The sequence below is a fragment of the Apium graveolens genome, unplaced genomic scaffold (assembly GCF_009905375.1).
Source record: "Apium graveolens cultivar Ventura unplaced genomic scaffold, ASM990537v1 ctg4079, whole genome shotgun sequence".
Lineage (NCBI taxonomy): Eukaryota > Viridiplantae > Streptophyta > Magnoliopsida > Apiales > Apiaceae > Apium > Apium graveolens.
In genome coordinates, this window is record NW_027418389.1 from 7,701 (window position 1) to 23,504 (window position 15,804).

The window sequence follows — 15,804 nt, forward strand, 5'->3', positions numbered from 1 at the left end:
AGAGCAGTTGTTCCTTTAAGATACTTAAAGATTCTTTTTACAGTTGTTAAGTGAGGTTCTCTTGGATCTGCTTGAAATCTTGCACAAAGACAGGTAGCATACATGATATCAGGTCTACTAGCAGTTAGATAGAGTAGAGAGCCAATCATACCTCTTTAGTCAGTAATATCTACTGATTTACCGGTATCCTTATCCAGTTTTGTTGCAGTGGCCATTGGAGTGGATGCACTTGAACAATCTTGCATTCCAAATTTCTTCAGCAAGTTTCTGGTGTACTTGGTTTGACAAATAAAAGTGCCTTCCTCATTCTGCTTGACTTGAAGGCCCAGAAAATAGCTAAGTTCCCCCATCATACTCATCTGATATCTTGACTGCATTAGTTTGGTAAACTTCTTGCAAAGTTTGTCATTTGTAGATCCAAAAATGATATCATCAACATAAATCTGGACCAGAAGTAAGTCCTTTCCATGGTTGAGGTAGAACAGTGTTTTGTCTATTGTCCCTCTGTTGAATCCACTTTCCAGAAGAAACTGAGCTAAAGTCTCATACCATGCTCTAGGAGCTTGCTTAAGTCCATAAAGTGCTTTATCAAGCCTGTAGACATAATCTGGATGTTTGGTATCTACAAAACCTGGAGGTTGTTCAACATATACCTCCTCCTCCAATTCTCCATTGAGAAAAGCACTTTTCACATCCATTTGAAAGACAGTAAACTTTTTGTGAGCAGCATAAGCCAAGAATATCCTTATGGCTTCTAACCTAGCAACTGGTGCAAATGTTTCATCATAATCAATTCCCTCCTGTTGAGAATATCCTTTTGCAACCAGCCTTGCCTTATTCCTTGTAATTATGCCATCACTGTCAGTTTTGTTTCTGAATACCCACTTTGTACCAACAACAGATCTATTCTTTGGTCTTGGCACTAGGGTCCAGACTTTGTTTCTTTCAAATTCATTCAACTCTTCCTGCATTGCTTGCACCCAATCAGCATCTTGAAGAGCTTCTTCCACTTTCTTTGGCTCAGTCTGAGAGAGAAAAGAATTGTAAAGACATTCATTTGAAGTACCTATTCTAGTTCTGACACCTGCATCAGGATTTCCAATTATCAAATCTGGTGTATGTGATTTTGTCCACTTCCTTGCAGATGGAAGGTTTTCTCTAGAACTGGATGCTCCCCCATGATCCATGTTATCTTCATTTTCATTTTCTGATGCTCCCCCTGAAATTATGCTCTATGAGTTGGATTCTTCAGTATTTAGATTTTCAGCACTATCAGAACTTGGCTTATCAGAACTTGACGAATCAGAACTTGAAGAGCCAGATGCATGTTCTGATGTCTCTTGAGATGTGGTAGGATCTTGAGTATGCTTCCCCTGCATAGGTGCATCTTGCTTTGACGTAGTCACCACAGTTTCAATAATATCAGAGTTTAATCCATCAGAGTTTACAGTATCAGGACTTAGACTGTCAGGATTTTCAGTATCAGAATTTGAGTCTTCATTTTCAAATCTCAGCTGATCATGGTCAATGAAATCTTCAAGACCAGTAATCTTTTTGTCATCAAAAGAGACATTGATAGATTCCATGACCACTTTTATTCTCAAATTATAGACTCTGGAGGCTTTTGTGGAAAGTGGATATCCAACAAAGATTCCTACATCAGCTTTTAGATCAAACTTTGATAGCTGTTCAGGATGAGTCTTGAGAACAAAACACTTGCATCCAAATACATGAAAATATTTCAGATTTGGCTTCTTTTTCTTCATCATCTCATATGGTGTTTTTCCATGCTTGTTAATGAGTGTTGCATTTTGAGTAAAACAAGCAGTCTGCACAGCTTCAGCCCAGAAATAGGTTGGAAGCTTTGCTTCTTCAAGCATTGTACATGCAGCTTCAATGAGAGTTCTATTCTTCCTTTCAACAACTCCATTTTGCTGTGGAGTTCCAGGAGCAGAAAATTCCTGCTTTATTCCATGGCTTTTGCAGAACTCTTCCATTATCAAATTCTTGAACTCAGTGCCATTATCACTCCTTAAAACTTTCACAGAACCTTTGACCATTTTATCCAGATGTTTGATATGATCAATCAAGGTTGATGCAGTTTCACTTTTTGTATGCAAGAAATACACCCATGTGTATCTGGTGAACTCATCCACTATGACCGACGCATACTTCTTCTTTGCAATAGACATGACATTTACTGGACCAAATAGATCAACATGTAGTAGATGATAAGGCTCAAGAATTGATGATTCAGTCTTGCTCTTGAATGAAGATTTCCTTTGTTTGGCTTTCTGACATGAATCACAAAGACCATCAAGAGCAAATACTGTGTTTGGCAATCCTCTCACAAGATCTTTCTTGACCAGTTCATTTATATTATTGAAATTTAAATGAGAGAGTTTCTTATGTCAATTCCAGCTTTCTTCAATTGATGCTCTACTCATCAGACAGATTGAAGAACCATCAGTACTTGTTGAAAGCTTAGCTTCATAAATGTTACCACGCCTGTATCCTTTCAGAACAACTTTGCCTTTAGATTTACTCACAATTTCACAGTGTTCTTCAAAGAAATCAACATGATAACCTCTGTCACAGATTTGACTTATACTCAGTAGGTTGTGTTTAAGTCCTGAGACCAGAGCTACTTGTTTAATTATGACATTTCCAAGATTGATATTGCCATATCCCAATGTTTTTCCAATGTTGCCATCTCCATAAGAAACGCTTGGGCCAGCTTTCTCCATAAAGTCTGATAGCAGGGCCTTATTTCCAGTCATATGTCCTGAACATCCACTGTCCAGAACTAGAATATTTTTCATGTTGCCCTGCAATCACAAAGACCACTAATTATTAGTTTTAAGGACCCAGACTTGCTTGGATCCTTTGGCCTTATTAAGTTTGTTAACATTTGCAGCGGATTTAGCATCAAAGTTTATGTTAACATTTTTCTTATCAGAACTTACACTATCAGACTTTGAATCAGAATTTACACTAGAAGGAACAATAGAAACTTTCTTCAAAGAAGGTTTTATTTGATAATAATCATAGTACAAGCTATGATATTCCTTACAAGTATAAATGGAATGCCATAAACTACCACAATGAAAATAAGGATTTTGTGGTTTGTATCTAACAGACTGACTCTTAACTCCTGACCTTGAAGGTAAGGAGTTAATATTCTTATTCTTCCTGCAAAAAGAAGCCAGATGGTTAGAACTTCCACAGTTATGACATATTTTCCTAGAAGCATCAGGAACAGGTTTATAATTATTGCTTTTATTCACACCTTCCTTTCCATTCCTATTTTTCCTAGGTGATTTTACCTTGTTTGCATTCTTAACATCTTTCAGCTTATGCTTAAGCTACTTCTTTGTCATTAAGCCTATGTTCACTTCAGCTGTCTTTTCATGTTTTAGTTTGTCAGAAGTTAATTTCTTTGTAACTTCTAATTTTTCATTTTCAGACTTTACAGTTACAAACTTAACAGGTTTAACCTTGGCTTTTTCTTATCAACAGACTTAATTTCTTCAGTTCCTTTATCTTTCTTATCTTCTCCATAACCTAAGCCCTCTTTCCAGTTTCCACTACTTAGCAAATTTTTGAGTTGTTTTGCCAGAGTTAGTCCAAGTCCTGATAATCTCTCTTTCCTTTTCTAACTCAGTTTTTAGAGATTCATTTAATTTTAGCACTTCATTCCTAACATAAAAAGCATCATCTCTATCCTTCTGAGTTTGATGGAACATGACTAACTCTTTTTCTAAGAAATCATTTCTTTTCTTAAATGCAAGATTTTCAGAAGTTAATCTTTCACATGTTAAAGTTTGATCTCTATAACTAACAAACATGGTTTTAAGATATCTTCTCAACTCATTAATATCATCAGTATGAAAAGCATAAGTAGTCTGAGGTACCTTTGTTTCAGCAGCTTCAGAACTGCTCTCAGCACTTTCTTTATCAGCATTTGCCATCAATGCATAGTTTTCCTCACTTTCAGAGTCTGAGGTGTCTGTCCAGCTTTTCTGCTTTGTGACAAGAGCATTTCCTTTGTCACCCTTTACCTTCTTGCAGTCAGGAGATATGTGGCCTTTCTCACCACAGTTATAGCATTTAACATTGGTGTAATCTCCTCTGTCAGACTTTCCTCCTCTGCCTTCAGATCTTCTGAAATTCTTCTTATCAGAACTTATGCCTTTCCTGGAAAACTTCTTTCCCTTCCTGAACTTCCTGTATGCAATCTTTGTGATTCCTTTCACCATAAGAGCACACAGCTTCATCATCTCCTCATCAGCATCAGTCTCAGGCAAGCTTTCAGAATCTGAGTCATCATCACTCTCAGAACTTGATGACTCAGTATCAGACTTTATGAAAAGAGCTTTACCCTTGTCTTTCTTTGAGGAAGCTGCTTTGGGGAATTCTTCTTCAGCCTTAAGAGCAACTGTCCTTGACTTTCCTCCTTTCCTCTTGCTTCTTTGTTCCATCTCCAGCTCATGAGTCTTGAGCATTCCATAGATTTCGTCAAGAGTTGTTTCATCAAGATTGTAGTTGTCTCTTATTGTCGTTGCCTTCAAATCCCAGCATTCAGGAAGAGCTAACAGGAACTTAAGGTTTGAATCTTCAAGATAATACTCTTTATCAACCAATGACAAATCATTCAAAAGTTTGACAAATCTATCATATAAATCATTCAATGACTCATTAGTCTTTGAGTCAAAGTGTTCATACTCTTGAGTGAGTATTGTCTTCCTGTTCTTCTTAATTGTGTCAGTTCCCTGACACCTTGTTTCCAGAGCATCCCATATCTCCTTAGCAGTCTTGCAGTTGATTACCCTGTTTGACATTACATTATCAATGGCACTATGCAGTAAGTGTCGTACCTTAGCATCCTTAGCAATTGATGATATGTCTTCAGCAGTATAATCACTCTTCTCTTTTGGTACGGTCTTTGCTGCTTCACCTGCAACTGCAACAGCGAGCTTGGTTGGTTTGTGAGGGCCTTCCTTGATTCTATCAAGGTATTCCGGATCTGTTGCTTCCAAGAACATGGTCATCCTTACCTTCCATATGGGATATTCAGATGGTCTCAGTATGGGAACTCTGATGGTCTCATACCGACCCTGAATTTGTGTCTTTGGTGATTCCTCAGTTTTGGTAGGCTTAGTTGGAGTTTCTGTGTCCGACATGATTGTGTTTGGATCTTTAACTGTATGTATGTTAACAGATAGGCTCTGATACCAATTGTTAGGTCACACACACACTGTAGAGGGGGTGAATACAGTGTATAGTACACTCAAATCGAACTTTAAGAACTTAAGTAACAGAAAACAAACTTTATTGAAACAATAAACTCTGTTACAGTATGGAACTGTTACCTCTCAGTGATGAACAAATATCACGAGAGCTGCTAGGGTTACAATGAATAATCTTCTCTAATAATGATAACACTTATAGTGTAAACCCTATGTCTGTGTTTATATACTACACAGTTACAAGATAATCGCTAATTGATATGGAATATAATTCTGCTTCCTAAAATATATCAATCAGATATCTTTTCTTCCAAGTATTCCATTCTTTACAGAATTCTTTCTTCATGCATATCTCTTCTTATGTTTATCTTGATCTTCTTTCCTTTAATCAGCTATTGTCCTTATCTGATCGTCCTTCAGCACTTAAGTTCTGATATCTATCTTCTGATGATTATCTCCTGATAACATAAGTACTGATATCCTTAAGTCCTGACTTCCAGTATAAGTACTGATCAACAGTTAAGTACTGATTTATCCAGTTCAAGTAAGATCTGAAAGCTAAACATAAAACATATTAGCCATGACATTATCAAATATATCTAACATATATCATCAGTATCAAATGCAAGGGTAGTCTGAGGTACCTTTAATTCAGCATTGTCAGCCTCAATATCAGCATTTTCCATGAGAGCATAATTGACCCCATCATCTGAATATGCTGAATCATCCCAGTTTTTCTTCTTTGAGATCAAGGCTTATTTCTTCTCAGCTTTGGGTTTTCTGCAGTCAGCTGCAAAGTGTCAAATTCCATCACAGTTGTAGCATCTTTCCTTTGACTTGTCAAGTTTTCCAGATTTTGATTCCTTCAAGTCAATAATTCTCATGTTATTCCTCTTATCATAGTTTGAGGAACTGGAACCTTTTCTGTAAAATTTTCTCCCTTTCTTGAAGTTCTTGTAGACCATCTTCTTAAAGCTTTTAACCAGTAGAGCAGCCATTTGTTCCCTGTCTTCATTATTGTCATGATCATTATCAGTATCTGATTCATTATCAGTATTTAAGTCATCATCAGAGTTTGATGATTCAGTATCTGACTTTGCAATCATAGCTTTTCCTTTGGAGTAGCCTTTTCTCCTAGATTTCTCCTTTGGTTTCTCTTCAACTTTGAGTGCAACTGGTCTAGACTTGGATCCTTTCATCTTGCTTCCTTGCTCCATCTCTAGTTCATGAGTTCTCAGTATGCCATAGATCTCATCTAGAGGTATTTCATCAAGTTGATAGTTATCCATTATTGATGTGACCTTAAAGTCTCACTTTTCAGGGAGTGCAAGAAGAAACTTCCAGTTTAAGTCCTCTAAATCATATTCATTGTAGAAAAGAGACAAGTCATTCAACAGCTTCTGAAATCTGTCATAGATCTCAGTTAAGGACTATTTATCTCTTGAGTCAAAGTGCTCATATTCTTGAGTAAGTATTGTCCTCATGTTCTTCTTAATAAAAGTTGTGCCTTGACACTTTACTTCTAAATCATCTCATATCTCTTTTGCTATTTTACATCCAATAACCATATTGTACATAACACTATCAAGACCATTGTGCAAGATATGTCTGACTTTTGCATCCTTCATAATAGATGAAAGATCTTCAAGAGTGTAGTCCTTCCTTTCTTTGTCAACCATTTTTCTGGTTCTCCTGCAACAGAAACAACTACCTTCATTGGTTTATGAAGACCATCATAAATCATGTTTAGATATTCAAAAACTGTGGCTTCCAAGCACATGGTCATCCTAACTTTCCAGATTGGATATTCATGTATCTTCATAATTAGAACCTTGATGGCTTCATACTTACTCATATTCCTGCTAATATGTGATGTGGCTGGGGGTGGTGGTTGTGGATTCTGTGGTGCTTCTTTGTCTGCCATTAAAAATTTATTTTCATATCTTAAACTCTTTGTATGTCATCAGTTATGTTATTTCCGCTCATATAACATAACCGTTATCATGGCAGACTCATCACACATGCATACTTGTAAAAATACAGTAAACACGTAACCAAATCAGCCCCTTATACACGTAGCTCTGATGTCATTGTTGGGTTTCGAAGGCATAAAATGCAGCGGATAAACGTAAATAAAACAAAAGGCGTATTATTTTTATAGTCCTTCTGAGCAGAAAGTGTTTATTGCTCGAGATGCTGTCTTCATGGAAAGAGATTTTGTTTCCAAAAGAAACAGTGGGAGAAATATAGATCTCGATGAAGATCGAGAACCGCAAAATAGCATTGAACCTGAAGTGGAACAAGAGCAGAAGTTCTGAAGGCATAAAACGCAGCGGATAAACGTAAATAAAACAAAAAATTTGAAACCCAAAAACAGGATCCATGTATAATTATGGGCAGATTATGGAGATAACGAATCATACCTTTCAAGAGCTTAACTTTCACGAACTCAACGGAGATCCTAGCTATCACGCTTTGTGTGTACCTCTCGGAGAAACACCTCTATGGTATCCACACGAGCACCTTCAAGAACGTCTCACGAACTTGACTACGGAATGGATGTACAAGCCTCCTTCTTGACGATCTGAATTGCCTCTGCCTCTCTTTGCTGCTAGGATTTTCTCAAAAATGTACAAGCCTTTTTAACCTATCATTATGTATTTATAATGGCTGATTAAAAAGGCCCATAACAGCAAAGCCCAACCCTAGTAGGTATTGGATTAAATAATAAAAACGAATTTCTATTATTTAATTAATAACTAAGTCATACTTAATTATTATGGGCAAAAACATTCCTTTTAATTCGAATTTATATTATCTCAATTAAGTCTTACTTAATTATAATAAAATTCAAATAATCATCATTTAATTTAAATCCATATTTTAAATTAACTATTCCATTAAGTGCTCTATTTGTGCGACCCTATAGGCTATTATTTAATTGGTAATAATTTTATTCTCTAATAAAATTATAAACAATGAGTGGTATCTAGTAATACATCATTGTTACCCAATTAAACAATAATTAAATCGTGATTAGATAAAACCTTTCGTGATTAATGTTTTTCGTGTAATATAATCCCTTTAACCATACATATTAAAGATTAAACTCGAGGCATGTATTTAGTCATCCTCTTCAACATTTAATCCGGGTTTACTTGATCCATGAGTAGATTATCAAGACAAATCATTATTTGAGCATGGCCATGCTTTTATAATCTCACTCAATCAAGAGGCCAATAATATCTCTCCTAATTATAGGAGGGTTAAATCCTTTATCTATAATTCATATTTCTTATACGGCTCATGATATACCCGATGTCCACTTTTATCATCACCCGATCAAAAGTAACTTTTAATGTAGTCAAAGTATATTAATCCTCGTATAGAAATATAATGATTTCAAGTCAAAGGATCGTTACACCATTATCACTGTGAGTCTTTGTTATGACTTTATTGAACATGAAGAATCTCACTGTGGGTCTGTCCAGTACCATGTACTCTCACATGTACCTATGTATTGACTTTAGTATCCCCATACTTATAACCAATGAGATGTGGTTATCTTGTCCAACAACATACTAGTCTATCTATGTATTATTATTGTCCTATATAATAATACTCGACTAGGGACCTTTAAGAATATGATATATTATATAATCTTAAGTTCAAGTCATGTACTTAAACTATACAATTTGTATCATGATTCTAAGGACATTTATTATGCTAACAAAATATCGCAATAATTAAGGTCATAATAAATACATTTATTGAATGATCAACCGACATACAGATTTAAAAGAATAATGTATTGCCTCTAGGGCACCTACACTAACAGTGTCAACGATTGGTTCACCTCTTGAAAATCCAATTGAGTATCGTGCTCTTTTGGGAAGCCTACAATACCTATCTCTTGTTATGCAAGACATGCCTGAATAATAACAAGACTAAGTCAAATTGACAGTCCTAAGATTAAGTTGTTTGATAATCAATATTTATATTCTGTAATTGTATTTCATGAGTCTGTAAAAATGTTAAGTAGATTGGACTGGGGGATTTTTCTGTGAACAGTTTCAAGCAAAGAAATAAACTCTGGAAGAAGATCAAGTCCCGATCATGCCTCAGAGAAAAGATGTAGCAACTTGGAGTTGAATAATGTTGTTCTTGGAAAATGTTCTAAGTCGAGATATCTACAAGTCACGGATCAAGGTATATCGAAAAGTCAGTAGAGAAGTCCAAAATGACTTGTAGAGAAGTCCCAAAAGATATCGACAAGTCATTTATGCATGTAGAGATCTCAGATATCGATTAGCCAAATGAAGATGTAGAGAACTGGAGATATCAACAAGTCAATACCTCATTTGGAGATCTCGGAGATATCGATAAGTCAAAATGTGTATATAGAGATCTCAGTATTATCGACAAGTCATTTTTACATATAGAGATCTCAGAGATATCGACAAGTGAGAACTCAAGATGTCGAAAAGTCAAAAGCCCATGTAGAGGACTGGAGATGTCGATAAGTCATTCTACATGTCGAAAACTAGAGACCTCGACAAGTCATTTACATTGGTCGAGAACTCGAGATATCAATAAGTAATTACATGTATTGATATGTCACTTCTCTAACAGAACAAAAAGAGATCTCGACATACTATCTCAAATTCAGAATACAAACAAGTTCGAGATTCAAGATTATCAGTCAACAAACAATTCATTCGCTGAATTGGAAAGACTACAAAAGTAGCTTGAAGAATACAAGATCAAGGGTCAAGATTTACTGGACAAATGATGGTCACAGACCTGCAGGATTCTGCACAGATATGCTGACACCAGAAAAGGAAATAGACAAGGTTACTTTAGAAATTGGTTTAGTACATTTTAGTACAAGTTTTGTAAATCCGTGTTGCTAGCCTATAAGAATGCACGGGTCCCTAGTTTAGAAGTAACAAACAGATCTAGAAAATCTTATATTCTCTTAAGATAGAAGTTGAGTTCTTATTTTCTTAAGAACACAGATTTGTAGCAAGAAAAACTTAATTAATATAATTAAATGAGTTTTTGAAATATTGTGTTTGTGTGATCTATGTTAAACATGATATCTCTATAATTCTTAAGTGTTTTGTTCAACCATTATTCAAATAGTCTTAACATCCGAGAGAAATTCAAAAAACACATTCACACCGTTACATTTCTTTGCATTCAATATCTACCATCTCTCACTAGGATAGATATATCATTTGTTGTCAATATCTTGTCTCAGTACATGCATAAACCAACTGATATTCACTGGGTTGCACTGAAAAGACTCTTGCGTTATCTCAGAGGTACTTCAGATCATGGGGCTGGTTCTACACCGCGCTTCTCCTACTCAACTTCACGCTTTTTGCGATGATGATTTGGCAACTAACCGGGACAATTATATTTCTACAACTGGCTACATTATTTATCTAGGACGAAATGCTTTGTCATGGAGCATAAAGAAGATAAGTCTTGATTATTATGGATTTACCGTGATTAATCATATATCTCTCGATTGGTTAACTTTGTTATTATTATGTTGTTAGCCAAATATATTCTTCACCTGTATACTAGGAGTGTTGTGTAAATCGTCTTTTGTTGTATATATGTCTATTTAAAGGCCTGATATTTAATATAATAAACAATCGATCCTTCAGTCATTTATAATTTATTCGTGACAAAATCAACTGAATTTAGAGTCATAATACGTGATATTTAATTTCCGGAGAAAGTTTTTGATTTTCAGATATAACACATAGAAAAAGACAATACCGCTCCCATGGATGCATAATAATAAGCTAAATAGAAAAATAATCTGAAAATAATTTTATGTTTTTATCTAAATTTGCTCCTGAAACAAAAAACTGGATCACAAAATATAAGTTTCCCATCATACGGTACCAATAGAAACTTAAAACTGCATCCCTGGTACCTAAGATTACGTAGATAGAATAATAAGATTGACCAAGTGAAAGTGACTTGGGTTAAGAATACATATCAATATTTGTTAGAGATGGAAAAATGATAATTATATTGTGGGTAGTAACGTCGAAAAACTCAAAATAATAAAAATCATGATGTTGAAGAATGACATATAGTCTAGATTATAATGTTGTTGTGAATCAGAAGTTATGCAAGAAAATTCAAAAATTTAGGAGTTCACTTCACACGCATATAATTGACCCTTAAAAATATGCAGTGTATATACGACATAATAACCGGATTATAGAGTGTAGAAGTGCAATGCTGCTGAAAGTACCAAATAAAGTAACACATACAAGTAAAATGAACAAACAGAGCTACGTGACCTTAAAAGTTTGCCACGTCCTATTCTTCCACTTGGGTTCATGGACGGAAGGAAAGCAACGTTTCCATATATACATGCAATCTCTTGACTCTCTTCCTAGCTAGTTAATTGCACGTTCCTTCATCTCTTCAAAAACAACCATTCTTGATCAATGCAAAACATGTGTAGTACTAAAGGGTATGTACAATATATATTCATATATGTTCTGGTGTACGTCAACAAATGGTTAGCGAGTTCTAGACTAGAACTTCTACTCACTTTTTTGTAAAGGTTAAGAATTCCACTCCCGAAGTGTGTAAATAATTACCAAAATAAAAACCCTTATATGTACAATGTACTCTTTATGTCTTGCGGAATTGAAATTTTAAAATTATCCAGACCCAGCAAGCTTGTCGTTAATTTTTAATGTCATTTGAAATATATGTTTTTTTATAAAAAAAAATTAGCAAAAAGTTAGGATTTTATTGTACCACATCACATCTCAATTTGGTACATGATTTGGTCCTCAAAATCGTTCATATACATTGAATTGTCATTATATTATTGATTAATTTTTCATAAATAATATAAACCACTCGGGTATAAATATAAACTAGTCGGTAACCCGTGCGAAGCACGGGCCCAAAATTAAAATTAATAGTATCACATTATTATTTGCATAAAACTAAAATTCATAATTCGTGCAAAATACATATGTAAATATAATATATAAAATGTTGTTTAAAATATTGAAATTAAGTATAACTCTAAAATTTCACCTTATACTTCTAGTTATACATGCACCTAACTTATGTATATAAATCTGACATATTAACTTACTAATACGATTAATTTAAAGTAAACTGTCGCTTGGATGTTCAGCAACAAATAAAAATTGAAGGAAAATAAAATTTATAGACAGTAGAAGTTAATTTTTGTCAGTTGAGATTTTATTACATAATATTTTAAAAATAGTTGTATAATTTTCTAGCGAGTGCCAAGATTTGGGACGCTTATTAGTATAGATAGTTGATAACCCGTGCGAAACACGGGACCGAGACTAAAAATATCGAATTAATATTTGTAGAGAATTATTCATAATCTGTGTGAAACATGAATTAAAATTAATATATTTATATCAAATATTAAACTACTTGCAAAAAATAGTTATGTGGTTAATAAAAATCGAATCAATTATAAAATTTTCCACTATAATTTTCATATCAATAATTTTCAGTTTAAAAGTTAATAAATGTTACTAAAGTCATTTGCTATTATTTAGATAATTTTAAAATAATGCTATTGAAAATAAAGTTTACAAAAAATAGAAGTCAATTAGTGTTAATAGTTATTTTGTAGTTAGTAGTTTTTCAAAATAAAAGTATATATATGTTATTATACTTAATTTAATATAACTTAATAAATTTTTAATATAATTTATAGATAAATAAAGTTTACAGATAATATAATTCAATTCGTGTTAGAAGTTTACCTATTAGTTCGTAGTTTTTTTAAAATGAAAAATAAATATAAGATATTTTACTTAATTTAACACAACTTAATAAATTTTTAATATAATTTACAAATCATTAAAAAAGTATTTTTATTTTATGAAGTAAATAAACGACTGTATAAATATTAACTAAAAAGAAAATAAAATTTACAAATAATAAAAGTTGATTTGGATTAAAAACAAAATTTATTGAGAATAAAAGTTAACTTATATCAAGTAAATACCAAAATTAATGAGATTCCATTCCAGGGTGGGATTATGTGTTAAAATAGATTACACACAACCAACTTTGTTATATTTGAATGTGACTTTGATGTCAACGTTTATACTTTAATCATCAGGGACAGGGACTCCGGGGGCTCGGAGGACGACTAGAGACTTCATACTTTAACGTGCATGCGTTCATATGCGGGGTGGATCTAAAAGGTATTGCTTTTCTAAAATATTTTTTATCATTAATGTTTTGTTTATTTTTGGAGAATGCAATGAAATGTGTAAAATAATGAGAAAAGGACTTTGCATAAAAATTAAAATTAATGAGTGCAAATTTGTTATTATAAATTTGTGAAGAAAATGAATATGAGAAAAGACGAATCATTTGTTCTCAGAATGAGTTGTTTTCACTTTACTTAAATTTATAAGAATGGAATGGTGTAAGAACTGAAAAATGTGAACAATGACATTATCCAACAAATTTTTATTAAAAAATTGTTCACCACTTATAATAGGGAATTTAAATATTATAAATTTAAACGCTACAGGTATTAATTTTAACTAACACAGTAAGATTAACAAAATACACCACTCTCGATGGCAGCCTCCCTCGTCTTTTATTATCCCGGGTTAGGATTTGTCCTTAAGTTAATTTAGGGGCTTTCATATTATGATAATTATGTGATATGATCAGTTGTGATGATGCTATTTTGAGGGATGTTGGTGTAGTCTGAATTACTTGTAATGTCTTTGATTTTGTTTTTACTTTCAAAATTTTTTAAATTTTGTGTGTTAAACAATGAAACAAATCATCTAATTGTTTTTAGTATGTTATTTATTTTTTAACCTGATTGTATTACCAATTGAGGATTTGTCCGGAATGTATTATATTGAAGTTAATAAGAAAAAAAGTAATACTTTTGAAGTGAATATGGTTGTAGAGCATGAATCATGTCACTTATATATACCGGTGTTATAAAAATCGGTCAATTTACCAATTAACCGGAGTTCGTACAGGTTCCGTCTCGATTAATCATTAATCGGGTTAAAATACGGTTTTTTTAAAAATCGGTCAAATATTGGGCAGTTCTAGAAAAATCGGTCAATTTAGGTCAAAAATCGGTCATATTGGTCAAAGTTTGAAATTAATAAAAAATTATCTTTAAAAGAAAAATTGAAGTTTTTTAAAAATAATAATTAACATTTAACATTTAATATTAATAATAATATATTAATATATTGACTATTTTACATACAGAAACAATCGTATGTTCTTTTATTTATAAATCCTCTACACAAATCCCTAATTGAATTACTCACAAATCTCAACACTCAACTCGCTTGCTCGATCGATTATTATTAACAATCTTAAGATATTCTAAATTTATTCAACGATGATTATATCTTTGATACTTGTATTGTTTTTTCCTACCCTCACTTGATTTATTTTAAAACTTAAGGTTTGAACTAGTAGGTAGTAATTTTTTGACTGCCAGATAGTGACTAGTTACTGATAATAGTCACTGATAATCAATTAATATAAACCACTTAAATATCAATTATGAACTAGTGATGGTGATTTTTTTTGTAAATCTTATCATTTAAACTTTAATATTAAATTAATGATGCGTGATTTTATTATTGTAAATCTTATGAAAGGTTAGTGACATTTAAATAAAATTATTTATTATTATTTATTAAATAAATTGCTTCCGATTAATAATTTGATTAAACAATTCTAATAATCACTAATTATCTGATTAATTACTGAAAAGTCTCAATCTCAATTTCCGCTATTTAGAACGGTGATATATATACTAACGACCGAATACAGCTTAAGACGGGGGGATGGATGTGATCCAACACATCATCTTAAGACCGAAACTAATGAATGTCAGCTTAAGACTGAAATGTGAATAACGAATTATAAATTTCCAAGGTCAAAAGTGAGTGCACATAGTATGTATGTACGCCTGAAATTGAATATTCTGGATTAATGTTGGTTGACAAGTCGTTATATATTCTCCCCTACACGCAGTCGGAGTTTTGTGTTGCATGTTTCCAGGATTCAAATTCCTGCAGCTGTCTCTATCCTCTTCGTTTCCTTTCAATTCTATGCTACTCTTTTTACCCTTTTTCCATCCGTGTAACTCATTCAGACGCATCTTCAATACATGTTCGTGGCCATTAGCGTAGTCAAATTGTGGTCGATTACCCAACACATTTTTTTTATTCATTTTTAATGGATTGCTTTTTTTTATATATAATTAACACATTTTAACCAACTTACCTCGCCACCAAAATGTAATTATCATCAACTCACTAGGGCCTAATCTAAGGTGAAATAGTAGCTAATCTGAATTTTTTAATAATTATTTTAAATAAAATCATCATTTTAAGTTAAAAATTTGTAAAAGTTCTACTTTAAACCCCCGACTAATCTCAAAAGTTTAGCAATATTTCATTTTTACTCCCGGCTATTTATGAAGAACTTTTTACATTATTTTAATATATATATATAT